At 45.7% G+C, this 12,196-nt stretch overlaps 1 pseudogene; it reads left to right on the plus strand.

The window, feature by feature from the left end:
• Window positions 1-11,634: 11,634 nt before the first annotated feature.
• LOC136662580 (5S ribosomal RNA) lies at window positions 11,635-11,754 on the plus strand (annotated as a pseudogene).
• Window positions 11,755-12,196: the final 442 nt, after the last annotated feature.

Genomic DNA, 12,196 nt, shown 5'->3' on the forward strand with positions numbered 1-12,196 from the left:
ACTTCAGCCACAAGCCCACTAGGTGGCCTCTCCGCTGCAGTGTGAAGATAAGACAGGTCGTGTCTTGTTGTCCGTTGGGGTTCCATTCCGGAACCCTCCGTGGATTTAAAAAAAAATCAGCGGATACAAAATCAGTGGAAAAATAACTTTAAAGACCCACTTCCAGGTTTCTTGCTCACTATACCAATGCATTCTGGGGTGACAATGGAGGAGCAAGAAACCCACCAGTGGGTCTTTAAAGCTAGCTTTAATCCTAAGAAGCATTTGTGCTCGGCAAACACCTACACATGAAGATGGCACACACAAGGAAGACTCACTCTTTTTTGAGGAAAAAAATTAGATTAGAAAAAAATTAGATTAGGAAAAAAGCATCTAATTAGATTAGATGTTTGCAATAGCTACAGTTAAAAAAAGAAAAGTCTTTAAAGTCTTCTTTCTTTTGCAAAACAAATGAAGAAACTAACCCTATTGTACAGAAATTTGGGAGGGGGACGGGGACGTTTCAGCCTTTTGAACCCTGAAACCAAAATCAGTTATCACCTTATCAATAATTCTTTTTTTTTTTTTTTTGGCATACAATTGTTCCCCAATGCCAACAGATTGCTCATGAGCTCATGGCTGCTTCAACTGATTTATCTCCACCCCTCCCATTCTTTAAATTTTCAAACACACACACACATACTTCCCAGTAGTTGCTTTTCTGAAAAAAAAAAGCCAGAATAAATGTGAAATCACTAAGGAGATTTATGAGCAGATTGATTTATGAGTGAAGGGGAGGAGAAGAGAAAAAATTTATTTACTTACACCTTGACCCTGAGTCAACCCTTTTGGAAACAAGCACCACTGAGATCTATGGGATTTATCTACGAGTGCATCTGTTCAACGTTGCAGCGTTAATTTAGTTAGCTGAATTCACAGAGGTAGAAAGGTTTCGAAATATATTGGCGCAACAACCGCAAATAAGCAAATGGGTCTCTTAAACCTTCCGAAATGGGCCCCTTAACCCTCCGTGGGCATGTGCCCATGGCCTCTGCAGGCTTCAGAATGCCTCCTAGAGACAAAAAAAACTACTTCTGGTTTTCAGAGGAAAACCAGGTGACTTTTTATGCCTTTAAAAGCATTTTTTTTTAAAGCATTCTTTAATGCTTTAAAAGCATTCTGGTTTCTTTAAAAGCATTCTGAGGGCCGGGGAAGACCTTTGGAGGGTTTAGGTTGGCCAAGTCTGGCTCAACATGGGTCCAGAGGTGTGTGTGTGTGTGTGTGTGTGTGTGTGTGTGTGTGTGTGTTTCCATGTGGTTTCTTGCCTGGTTTCCCAGTTCTGGTCACCGCAGCAGGGTGATCACCCACCTCCTTTTGCAGCCAGGCTTGGAACTATCCTTGGTAGAGCTTCTTGGACTCCTTGGAGTCAATGAGCAAATCTAAAAACACAGACAGTCATGGTCCTGAGACAGACCAGGGGGAAAAGACGACAAAGTGAAGAAAAGGAGGCACTCCCAAGGAGAATCAGGAGAGATTGCTGAAGGGGCTGGGAGGAAGCAAAGAGAAATAAGGCCAAAAAGGGACTTCCTCAAGAAGAGATGGCAAAGCATAGTTAGGAAAAAGAGGGGAAATTACAGGTATTGCTGAAATGGTGCCTCTGGAAGAAGGTCAATATCTCCATCAAGATCAAAATTCACCTCTTCCAAACACTGATCATGCCAATTTTCCTATATGGACCAGAAACATGGACACTGCTCAAATCAGACATGAACAGACTCAAAGGTTTCCAAATGTTATGCTTGAGACACATCCTGGGTATTTCTCTTCGTGATCGCCATCGTATCAAGACAGTTCAGATAAGGTGCATTCATCAACCATCAATTGAAGAACAGATCCAAAAACAGACTACAAAGGTCTGACCATGTCTGCGGAATGAACACCAGTTGGCTGCCACACAAGCTCCTCTGGCGAGAGTGACCTTCCAGTTGGAGGGTTCAACAGGCAGCACCAAAGAAAATGTGTCTCAGACACATTGAGGAAGATCTAAGGGACCAACACTGACCATCGAGGAAGCAAGAAATATTGCCAATGATTGCCAAGACTGGAAGAGTGTCGTGAATGACACACGGTTTCTAGTGGCACCTACAGCAGCATATTGGCTGAGAGGACAACCTGCTCTCCAAGCACCAGCAGTCTGAAGAAGAATTGTGTGTGTGTTGTGAAGTTGAGAAATCATTCTTCTTTTGAGAAAGGAGTAGAAACAACTCCATCCCGCACAGTAAGGGAACAGAGGTCACAGACAGAGCACTTAATTTCACTCAAAAGATGCTCATTTCAACTCTGGTTGACCTCTTCAGTCTTCCCATTTAGGATTGGGGACATAGCCCAGTGGCAGAGTGCATGATTATCACGATTTATCTACAGAAGGCCCCCAGTTCAGTCCCTACAATGTCAAGGGATGGCTGGGAAAGTCTCGGCTGAAACCTTGGCAGTCCGCCACCAGTCTTTGTACTGATGCACATCTAAATGATGCACATCCCCTACTGGTTTAAACGGACCAGTGGCTTGACTCGGCAGAAGGCACCACTTAATGTGCTCATCAATGTATTTTAAATGTTTGTGTGCTGCCTTCAGTCAAACCAATTCAATAACCAGGAAACACTAAAATAAAGCAATATCTCACTAGCGTACCTGAAGGGGGGGTCACTGGGGACACGTGTCCCCATGCAGTATGCTTGGGGAGGGCTGCGTCACACCACCATCCACTCCCCCCATGGCACGCACTTAGAATGGTTGTTCATTGCTCTGATCAGCTGCTTGCTTTTTCACTTTTTCATAGCAGGGGGAGGGGGTGGTGTTGCTGAGACTGGTGTGCAACCACAGTGAACGTGCCAGAAGTATCTGCCGTGACATCCACATGTCCCTGCAATGACTTCCTGGTCAGGGGGGTGGTGGCATTTGAGTTTCTGGCTCTCAGACAGTAGAAGAGCCAGCAATGCCCCCGGAATATCTACTTAACCAGAGACCAGGATCAACTAATATAATTTATAATCAACAGAAAGCCAAAGGGCGCAATCCTAACCAACTTTCCAGTACCGAGGTAAGGGCAATGCAGCTTTTAGGTAAGGGTACAAACCTTGAGGAGGACTCTATGACTGCCCCCCCCCAACTGCAGGATGCAGCACATGCCCCATTGGCACAGCTATGTCAGTGCAGGCAAGTTGGTTAGGATTTGGACCAAAGAAAACAAGTGTGTTTTCACCACACACTTTGTGGCAGTGAAACACACTGTGTTTTTAGGGAGGGCACCAGGATGCAGGTCTCTTGTTATCTGGTGTGCTCCCTGGGGCATTTGGTGGGCTGTTGTGAAATCCAGGAAGCTGGACTAGATGGGGCCTGTGGCCTGATCCAGCGGGGCTGTTCTTATATTCTTATGTTCTTACCACTTGCTTACAAATACTAGCGATTATGCAAATTGGGCCTCCCAGGAGAGTGAATTTCACAATCTAACCATCACCACCAAGAAGACCCTGTCTCACAGTTGCACCAAGTGCACGTCTCTATCTTGCCCTGGAGGGATTACTAAAACACACACACACAGGACTATTCAACTGTGCTTCCCCATCCCATTGTCGTAACCCTGCCCAGAAGTGCAGCGCCAGTTCAGTAGACAGGGTGGATTCTGTCCAGTGCCGCTGAGGCCGAATAAGCAGACACTGAAAGGTGGAAGGCTTTTGAAGGTTCTTTATTGTTCAACAGACATGTCAGTGACCTTTGAGAGTTTGCACACTCAGATTCAAAGGCAATGTCAAAAGGGTGGGACCCTCCTTTTATGTATTGGCAACCTTCAGTCTTGAGAGACTATGGTATCGCGCTCTGAAAGGTGGTTCTGGCACAGCGTCTAGTGTGGCTGAAAAGGCCAATCCGGGAGTGACAATCCCTTCCACACTGGGAGCAAGTGCAGTCTGTCCCTGGTCTGTCTCCCTGGCTATGGGCCTTCCTTCTTTGCCTCTTTGCCTCAGACTGTTGGCCAAGTGTCTCTTCAAACTGGGAGAGGCCATGCTGCACAGCCTGCCTCCAAGCGGGCCGCTCAGAGGCCAGGGTTTCCCACCTGTTGAGGTCCACTCCTAAGGCCTTCAGATCCCTCTTGCAGATGTCCTTGTATCGCAGCTGTGGTCTACCTGTAGGGTGCTTTCCTTGCACGAGTTCTCCATAGAGGAGATCCTTTGGGATCCGGCCATCATCCATTCTCACGACATGACCGAGCCAACGCAGGCGTCTCTGTTTCAGCAGTGAATACATGCTAGGGATTCCAGCACGTTCCAGGACTGTGTTGTTTGGAACTTTGTCCTGCCAGGTGATGCCGAGGTGATGTCCTCCTTTTATACATTTCAGTTATCATTCAAAACAAAGTCCCCCCAAAAGGGTGTTAACCTTCCCTGGTAATGTTCCACTGACCTTCTCATACCCTTACTCCCCCGCCCTTCTTCACTGTCTTCCTCATGGCTTTTGCCCCCCACCTTCCAACAGGGAAGTATCCTGGTTTCGGTCTTTCTGTGCAAACATGTTTTGCTATGGCTATTTTCAGCTATGAGGTTACATATTGTCTGGCGTGTGGGTTTTTGTTAGCTGTCAGCAGGGGAATTTTGTGACATTAAGCACTTTGGTTACCTCGTCAGCAAAAAGGAAGGGGGTCTGTTAATTATAGAATTTGCACGGCAGCAAGTCTGGAGCTTTTCTCTTAAGTTCATACTTGGCCTGTCTTTATTCTGCACCCCCTCCCTCTGTCCTGTATTGATGGCTGTTACAAGTTACCTTGGGAGGAAAGAAGGGGGGTCCAAGACAGGTAATTAGGTAACACCATCATACCATCAGAACTGGTATAGTGGTATACAGTGCCATACAGGAAGTGGTACATAGGAAGAAAGGCAGCCAGAACATGGCTGCGTATTTGGCTCAGTGCCAGCAGATCATCTCACAGCATCCACCTCACTCTTCCTCTTGCTCTTTCCTTAAATGCGAATCCTCCAGGAATGGCGATCCATCCCGCTCGCTTCCCCGTAGGCCAGTTTAAATATTTGTGGAGGCTGCCCCGAGCATGAAGAAGGGGACGGACTCTGAATCTCAATGAGTAAATATGTGCCAGGCCACGATTTCAAGCGGCTCGGAATCAAAGACGAGGCTTCCCCAGCGGCTGATTACAAAGTTGGACAATGAAAATGTGAACATTTAAGTGTGAACTGGAAAAAACCCCTCTTTGTTCCCGCAATATTTTAATGGAAATGAAAGGCGACTGGTGCCTTGTAGGTCAGCTACTCCCTCCTGTCGTAAACTGTCATATAAAACAAATGCAGTATTTTGTCAGCCAGCAAAGCCTTTTGCCAGGAAAATCATCCCACTTTCTACAGGATTTGTCTCCTGATCTTGGCACGATGGTCAGATAGAGTTCTCCTTCCCGATCAGCTCAATCCTACCCCCTGCCACCCTCTTTCCATGTCCTCTTTCTTAGCCTCATGCCCTGGAAAAGAACTTAAATGTCCTCCTTTTCCCTGTGAGTGGGACCCGGCAGGCATTGCAAAGCCTTCTTGTAATTAACCAGCAAGGGCATTGAGATGGATCATCACCATGCCCACTGCCCAGGGCATTGCCCCGTCCACTGCTTGGGAGGAGGTCCATCATTAGGGGTGACATGCTGGAACTCCTGTACCAGGTGATGCAAACCCTAGTGACACCACTGCCTGTCAAGTGACATTATACTGGCTACTTGGCCTCCTTTGTTAAGAAATTAGCATTAGATGGCATGTGTCCTGCATCTCTGTATGTACCATAGTTGGATGAAAGAAGATGAAGGAATGTGTGATGAATGTCAATGGACTGAACCTTCGCTCTAGAAATGAGGCCACCGACAGCTAGCCCATTGCCAAAGTTTGGGGCAAAGAATTAATAGTCATATTCATTAGAGAGACACTGATAAATATATGAAACTTACAGTAGTGTTCTTTGAAATCAGCATGGCCAAGTTTCATTCGCAAATCCTGAGCGACACACTGATAGATTGGGGAGGTAAATATAGACACCAGGCCTGGATGTTTTTAAAAGGAGATTGGAGGAAAAGTCCATCTCAAGTTACAGGTCATGATAAATATAGTTGATGATGTGATTCTGATGTCTTCTGTAGTATTCTTGTGGATCTGAGCGGTTGCCTACTCAGTGGCCGCCATATATTTGCTCTGTGATCATGATGGGATTTCGGATTAGCCCAGCGTTTCTCAAACCGTGGGTCGGGATCCACAGGGTGGGTCCCCCAGAGCCTCCAATGAAAACACGGGTGATAGAAAGATCAGATAACTCATTTCCTCAAGCCCTATTCAAAAATCAGATGGCTGCTAACTGCCCTGCAAAGAGCTCAGCTCCTGCAGTTTGCAAGGTAGCTACTGATTGCCCTGCAGAGCTCCTGCAGTTTGCAAGGTAGCTTCTAATTGCCCTGCGAACAACTGAGCTCCTGCAGTTTGCAAGCTTGTGTAAATATTGGGAGATGTATGTTTGAGCATCTTTTTTTTCTGCTGTTTTTTTTTCCTTTTTTCCATCAACGACAGGTAGTGGGGGCAGATGAAGGCTGGGACACTTAACTAAACCCCTCAAGTCTTAAGGCTATTCAGTAGGGCAGGCTCATTAGGAGAAATTGATCACTATTTTGTCAAATGAATGAATATTGCTTGCACATAAATAAAAATATTATTTCTTTCTAGATCACCTTTTTTTTAAAGTCCTGGAAAGCTAGGTGGGTCCCGATAGAGAGTCATTTTTAAAAGTGGGTCCCGGTGCTAAGATGTTTGAGTGCCACTGGATTAGCCCCTTGACAATGTTCAAATGAAAATGGTTGGGGAGTGGGATCATGGCAGATTATCAGGATCAAAGAGAACAGATACAGTTGGAAGTTCCACGGCTGTCTGAAGGTGTGACAATGAATGTAGATTAGTCCATAAGAACATAAGAACTGGATCAGGCCATAGGCCCATCTAGTCCAGCTTCCTGTATCTCACAGTGGCCCACCAAATGCCCCAGGGAGCACACCAGCTAACAAGAGACCTGCAAGGCTTCCTGGGAATTGTAGTTAAGAACATAAGAACAGCCCCACTGGATCAGGCCAGAGGCCCATCTAGTCCAGCTTCCTGTATCTCACAGCGGCCCACCAAATGCCCCAGGGAGCACACCAGATAACAAGAGACCTCATCCTTGTGCCCTCCCTTGCATCTGGCATTCTGACATAACCCATTTCTAAAATCAGGAGGTTGCACATACACATCATGGCTTGTAACCCGTAATGGATTTTTCCTCCAGAAACTTGTCCAATCCCCTTTTAAAGGCATCCGGGCCAGAAGCCATCACCACATCCTGTGGCAAGGAGTTCCACAGACCGACCACACGCTGAGTAAATAAATATTTTCTTTTGTCTGTTCTAACTCTCCCAACACTCAATTTTAGTGGATGTCCCCTGGTTCTGGTGTTATGTGAAAGAGCATCTCTCTATCCACTCTATCCAGGTAGAGTCCAGGTAGAACCTATCTCCACAATCCCACTTCCACCCTGTGTTTTCATAAGCATGTCTGGAAGGGGCCGTGGTTGACCTCTGAAGGAGAACCAGATCTGATGTTTGATCTCGACTAGCCCAAGAATAATGCTCTTTCCAGCTGGATGGATCTTGCCTTGAAATGCAAAGTATGTTTGCATGTGTGTGTCTGTGTATATTTGCAACCAGTGTTGTGTGCCAGCTGACTGTTTCCAAAAACCAGGATGCCCTTTTGTTTTCAAATTAAGCCTCGCAGCATATTTATAAGCATATGCTCAATATAGTTTTGAATAAGCAGATTCATAAAAGGAAGACAGACCAAAACTATCACGAATCTGTAACACCTTCGGTACGGGGAGAAAGTCTAAATCAGCCGTTCTCGATGGGAGCCATATGGCCCCCATGGTGAGCCCTATCACATAGGAAGAGGACCACAGACCCGGTGTTCAATAAATGACATTATATGGATCTGTTTGTGTTGCATCCTTGTTTGATAAAGGAAGACCTGGAACCTCAGAAGAGTTCCTAAGGGGTCATAGTTCAAAAAGGTTGAGAATGGCTGATCTAAATCAGCGTTTCTCAACGTTTGTCCCCCATCCTATCACTTTGCATGGTCCACTTATTGAAAGTACCACTGAAAGTAACTTGTGATGATGTCATCACCAGCTACTTCTGGATTGGGAGACAAGATGTGATGCAACAGACACCAGTAAGAGGCTCAAGGTGGACCGAAGAGCTGTGAAAAGCATGCTTTGAAGCTCTGCCTACCAAGCCAAGCATCCTATCGCTGTTTGTTGCATTATGTTGCTGGACTCACTGCTGGGCGGCAGGTGACCAAGGGTTCCATGACTACCACCAAATACCACCTCAAGTACCACTGGTGGCACACATACCACTGGTTGAGAAAACACTGATCTAAACAGATTTGGGTCCTGAGCATAAAACAACATCTACTAGAAGGACAATGGCTATCCTTGAAATGACTCACAAATGAGGAGCTGATTTCGATACGCTTGGATTGATCCCACCAAGAACCAGTGTTGAAAATTCTGAGGAGTTTGGAGGTGCAGGTATCTGTGGTGAAATTAGGAGACGTGCGCGGGGGTGTGTGTGCGGACTGCATGGAGTGACACCCTCAGGGGGGTGACACTACTGGTGGTCAAAATTTTGGAAATCTTTTGGAAAATTTGTATTTAAGAATAATGCCATTATGTTATATATCATCGGAAGGGTAAGTTCATGCAGAATGTAAAGGAACATTTTTTTCTTCCCCGGACCACTGCTGGGAGCCATCAGCGGTAAGTTCCCTGCTGAGTAGGGATGGAGGGAAAGCAGGGGGGGAAGGTGGGGAGGAGGAAAAACTGGGTACATTGAGACATACAAAATTATGCAGGGGATGGACAGAGTGGATAGAGAGATGTTCTTTACAATCTCACATAACACCAGAACCAGGGGACATCCACTAAAATTGAGTGTTGGGAGAGTTAGGACAGACAAAAGAAAATATTTCTTTATTCAGAGTGTGGTTGGTCTGTGGAACTCCTTGCCACAGCATGTGGTGATGGCGTCTGGCCTGGACGCCTTTAAAAGGGGATTGGACAAGTTTCTGGAGGAAAAATCCATTATGGGTTACAAGCCATGATGTGTATGCGCAACCTCCTGATTTTAGAAATGGGCTATGTCAGATTGCCAGATGCAAGGGAGGGCACCAGGATGAGGTCTCTTGTGATCTGGTGTGCTCCCTGGGGCATTTGGTGGGCCGCTGTGAGATACAGGAAGCTGGACTAGATGGGCCTATGGCCTGATCCAATAGGGCTGTTCTTATGGGTAGGGGGAGAGTGGGCAGAATTGGACAGATTTCTAGAAGAAAAGTCCATCGCAGGTTATAAATCGTGATCAGTCTGTGCAGCCTCCTTGTTTTCGACTACCTCAGAATGCCGTGTGCAAGGGAATGGCAACAGGATGCAGGTCTCTTGTTGTCTTGCGTGCTCCCTGAGGCCTCTGGTGGGCCACTGTGAGATACAGGGAACTGGACTAGATGGGCTTTTGGCTTGATCCAGTGGGTCTCTTCTTATGCTCTTATTTACAGCCATGCGTGAGGGTCCTAGTGGCTTCAGAGGCAGGACTAGTACACCAGGTAGACAGGAAGATGCTTTGTGCATAGTTTTGGCATTGGCTAACTCTGGTTTTCATGGTCTAAGCCCTTCATAGAGGACATACCTTCAGTTGTCATAAACCTGAGCGCAGTCGTTTGTAGACAGGGGACAAAGCAACTCGAAACTTTGATTCGTTAACGTCTTTCCAATTTAACTATTCCTTCATCTAATGCTCCATTTAATCCAAGCTGTGATTCTTAAAATGAAAGCTCTGTTGGTGGGAAAGGAGAGAATGTGGTTCATATGCTATTGTTTATTCTCAACCTCACCTCTCCCAGCGTGAACAAATGATGGAAATGTTCTGATCTAACGAAGCCATGGCACATACATTGCAGAATCAAAGGATTAAGGTTCGTGCTCATTAAAGAAAATTAGATTCACCTCTGATAATTTTTATTTTTGTTTAACAAAAAAGGGGATGCAATTCCACACATTTTCGCCAAACTGCACAAAACTTAATTCACACTTGTCCTTTCATGCCTCGATGCAAGTTTATTAACATTCTGTGGTCATCTGGTGTCCTCAGATACACAGATCAGATACATGCCTCATTTCAATTGGGAAATGACCTCATGGATTTGAGTGGCACTAACCCAGTGGTTCCCAAATGGGGGTCACATCCCCCCAGGATGGCAGGAAACATAATTTTTCCCCTTAAGTGGTGAGATGGTGGTGATGACACTTCAAACAAGGCAAGTTTTAAGCAGATGTATGGATTTTTAATAGTGTAGCATGAAGTCATGGGTTATATAGTGTACCCGAATGGACACACACACGATTCTTTGGATTTTGGAGAGGCAATCAAACAGGCGACAGGAGAATTCAAAGGACTTCTTACATTTACTCTCGTTTGCAAACGGGACCCTCCACAAACACACACACATGGAGAGACCCCGGAGGATTACAATGATCCAGGTTTTATAGGGTAGTCTAGGTAGGGGAGGGGGGACAAAAGCACACAAAGAGAGCAAAACACATCACAGACATTTGGCATTGTTATCAGATCAACATCTTGATCCTCAGGATGTTCAGGAGGGCAATTCGATACACATCGGCAATTTGTTCACAGAGATAACCATTACAAAGGATCTGGTACTCTATGCATCCCTTTTATTTGTTTATGGCTCTTATTTATGACTTTCTGTTTACCCTTGTGAATGTATACCACAGTTAGCCTGTTCTCTAAGAGGGATTTTAGATGCTGGCTTTTGGTCAGAGAAGAGCCTTATGGGTGAACTGGGCATCTTGGGATATTTCCATATTGTGAGCTGGGCATATTGGTATCAATAGGAAGCTACCTTATACCACATCAGTGAATTGGTCTGTGTCTGTATTGTTTATGGCAGTGTTTCTCAAACTAGGTGGGTTGCAAGTCAATTTCAGGGCAGTCCTCATTCATTTATTTTTAGTATATTAGAGTCTGTGGGTCTGGACCCACTAGGTGGGTTCCAAACCCCTTTCAGGTGGGTCCCCATTCATTTATTTTTAGAATATTAGCATCTGTGGGTCAGAACACACTAGGTAGGTTGCGAGTCAATTTTAGGTGGGTCTCCATTTGTTTATTTTTAGTAGAATCTGTGGGTCAGAACCCACTAGGTGGGTTGCAAGACATTTTCAGGTGGGTTCCCATTCATTTCTTTTTAGTATATTAGAATCTGTGGCTCAGGATCCACTAGGTGGGTTGCAAGTCAATTTCAGGTGGGTCCTCATTCATTTATTTTTGGTATATTAGAGTCTTAGTTCGCAGTTCTAACCAACTTTCCAGCACCGGCATTAGAGCAATGCAACTCCTAGCTAAGAAAACAAACATTCCCTTACTTTGAGGAGGCCTCCGTGACTACCCCCCAACTGCAGGATGCAACACATATCCCACAGGCACAGCTATGCCAGTGCTGGAAAGTGGGTTAGGATTGCGCCCATACTTACTTAACACACAGCAACTGTTACCCTGCACATGCCCGATCTCGTCTGATCTTGGAAGCTAAGCAGGGTCAGGCCTGGTTAGTACTTGGATGGGAGACCGCCTGGGAATACCGGGTGCTGTAGGCATATACCATAGTATTTCGAGACTGAAGGTTGCCAACCATTTTACTTAACACACTGTTTCTCAAACTGTGAGTTGGGACCCACTAGGTGGGTCATGAGCCCATTTCAGGTGGGTCCCCATTCATTTATTTTTTAGTATTTTAGAGTCTTATTTAACTATGGCAAATGTCAGCAGCTCTCCAAAGTTCCAGGTTGGAATTTTTCAGCCCAGGGATTGAACTGGGGACTTCCTGCTTGTTCTATCTCAGGGTGGCCCATCTATGAGGCCTGTTGAGACAGTTGTCTGAGGTAGCAGTTTGGTAGGGGTCACCTATCTCTTTTCACCCACTCACTCCACTACTTTTCCTATTAACTGGATTGGAGATGGGAGAGGAGAAGAGAGCAAAGGGAAGAGGCAGAACTTAGCACCCCACTTCAGGCTTCAGAAGATCTTGGTCCAGCTCTA

The sequence above is a fragment of the Tiliqua scincoides genome, chromosome 11 (genome assembly GCF_035046505.1).
Source record: "Tiliqua scincoides isolate rTilSci1 chromosome 11, rTilSci1.hap2, whole genome shotgun sequence".
Classification (NCBI taxonomy): domain Eukaryota; kingdom Metazoa; phylum Chordata; class Lepidosauria; order Squamata; family Scincidae; genus Tiliqua; species Tiliqua scincoides.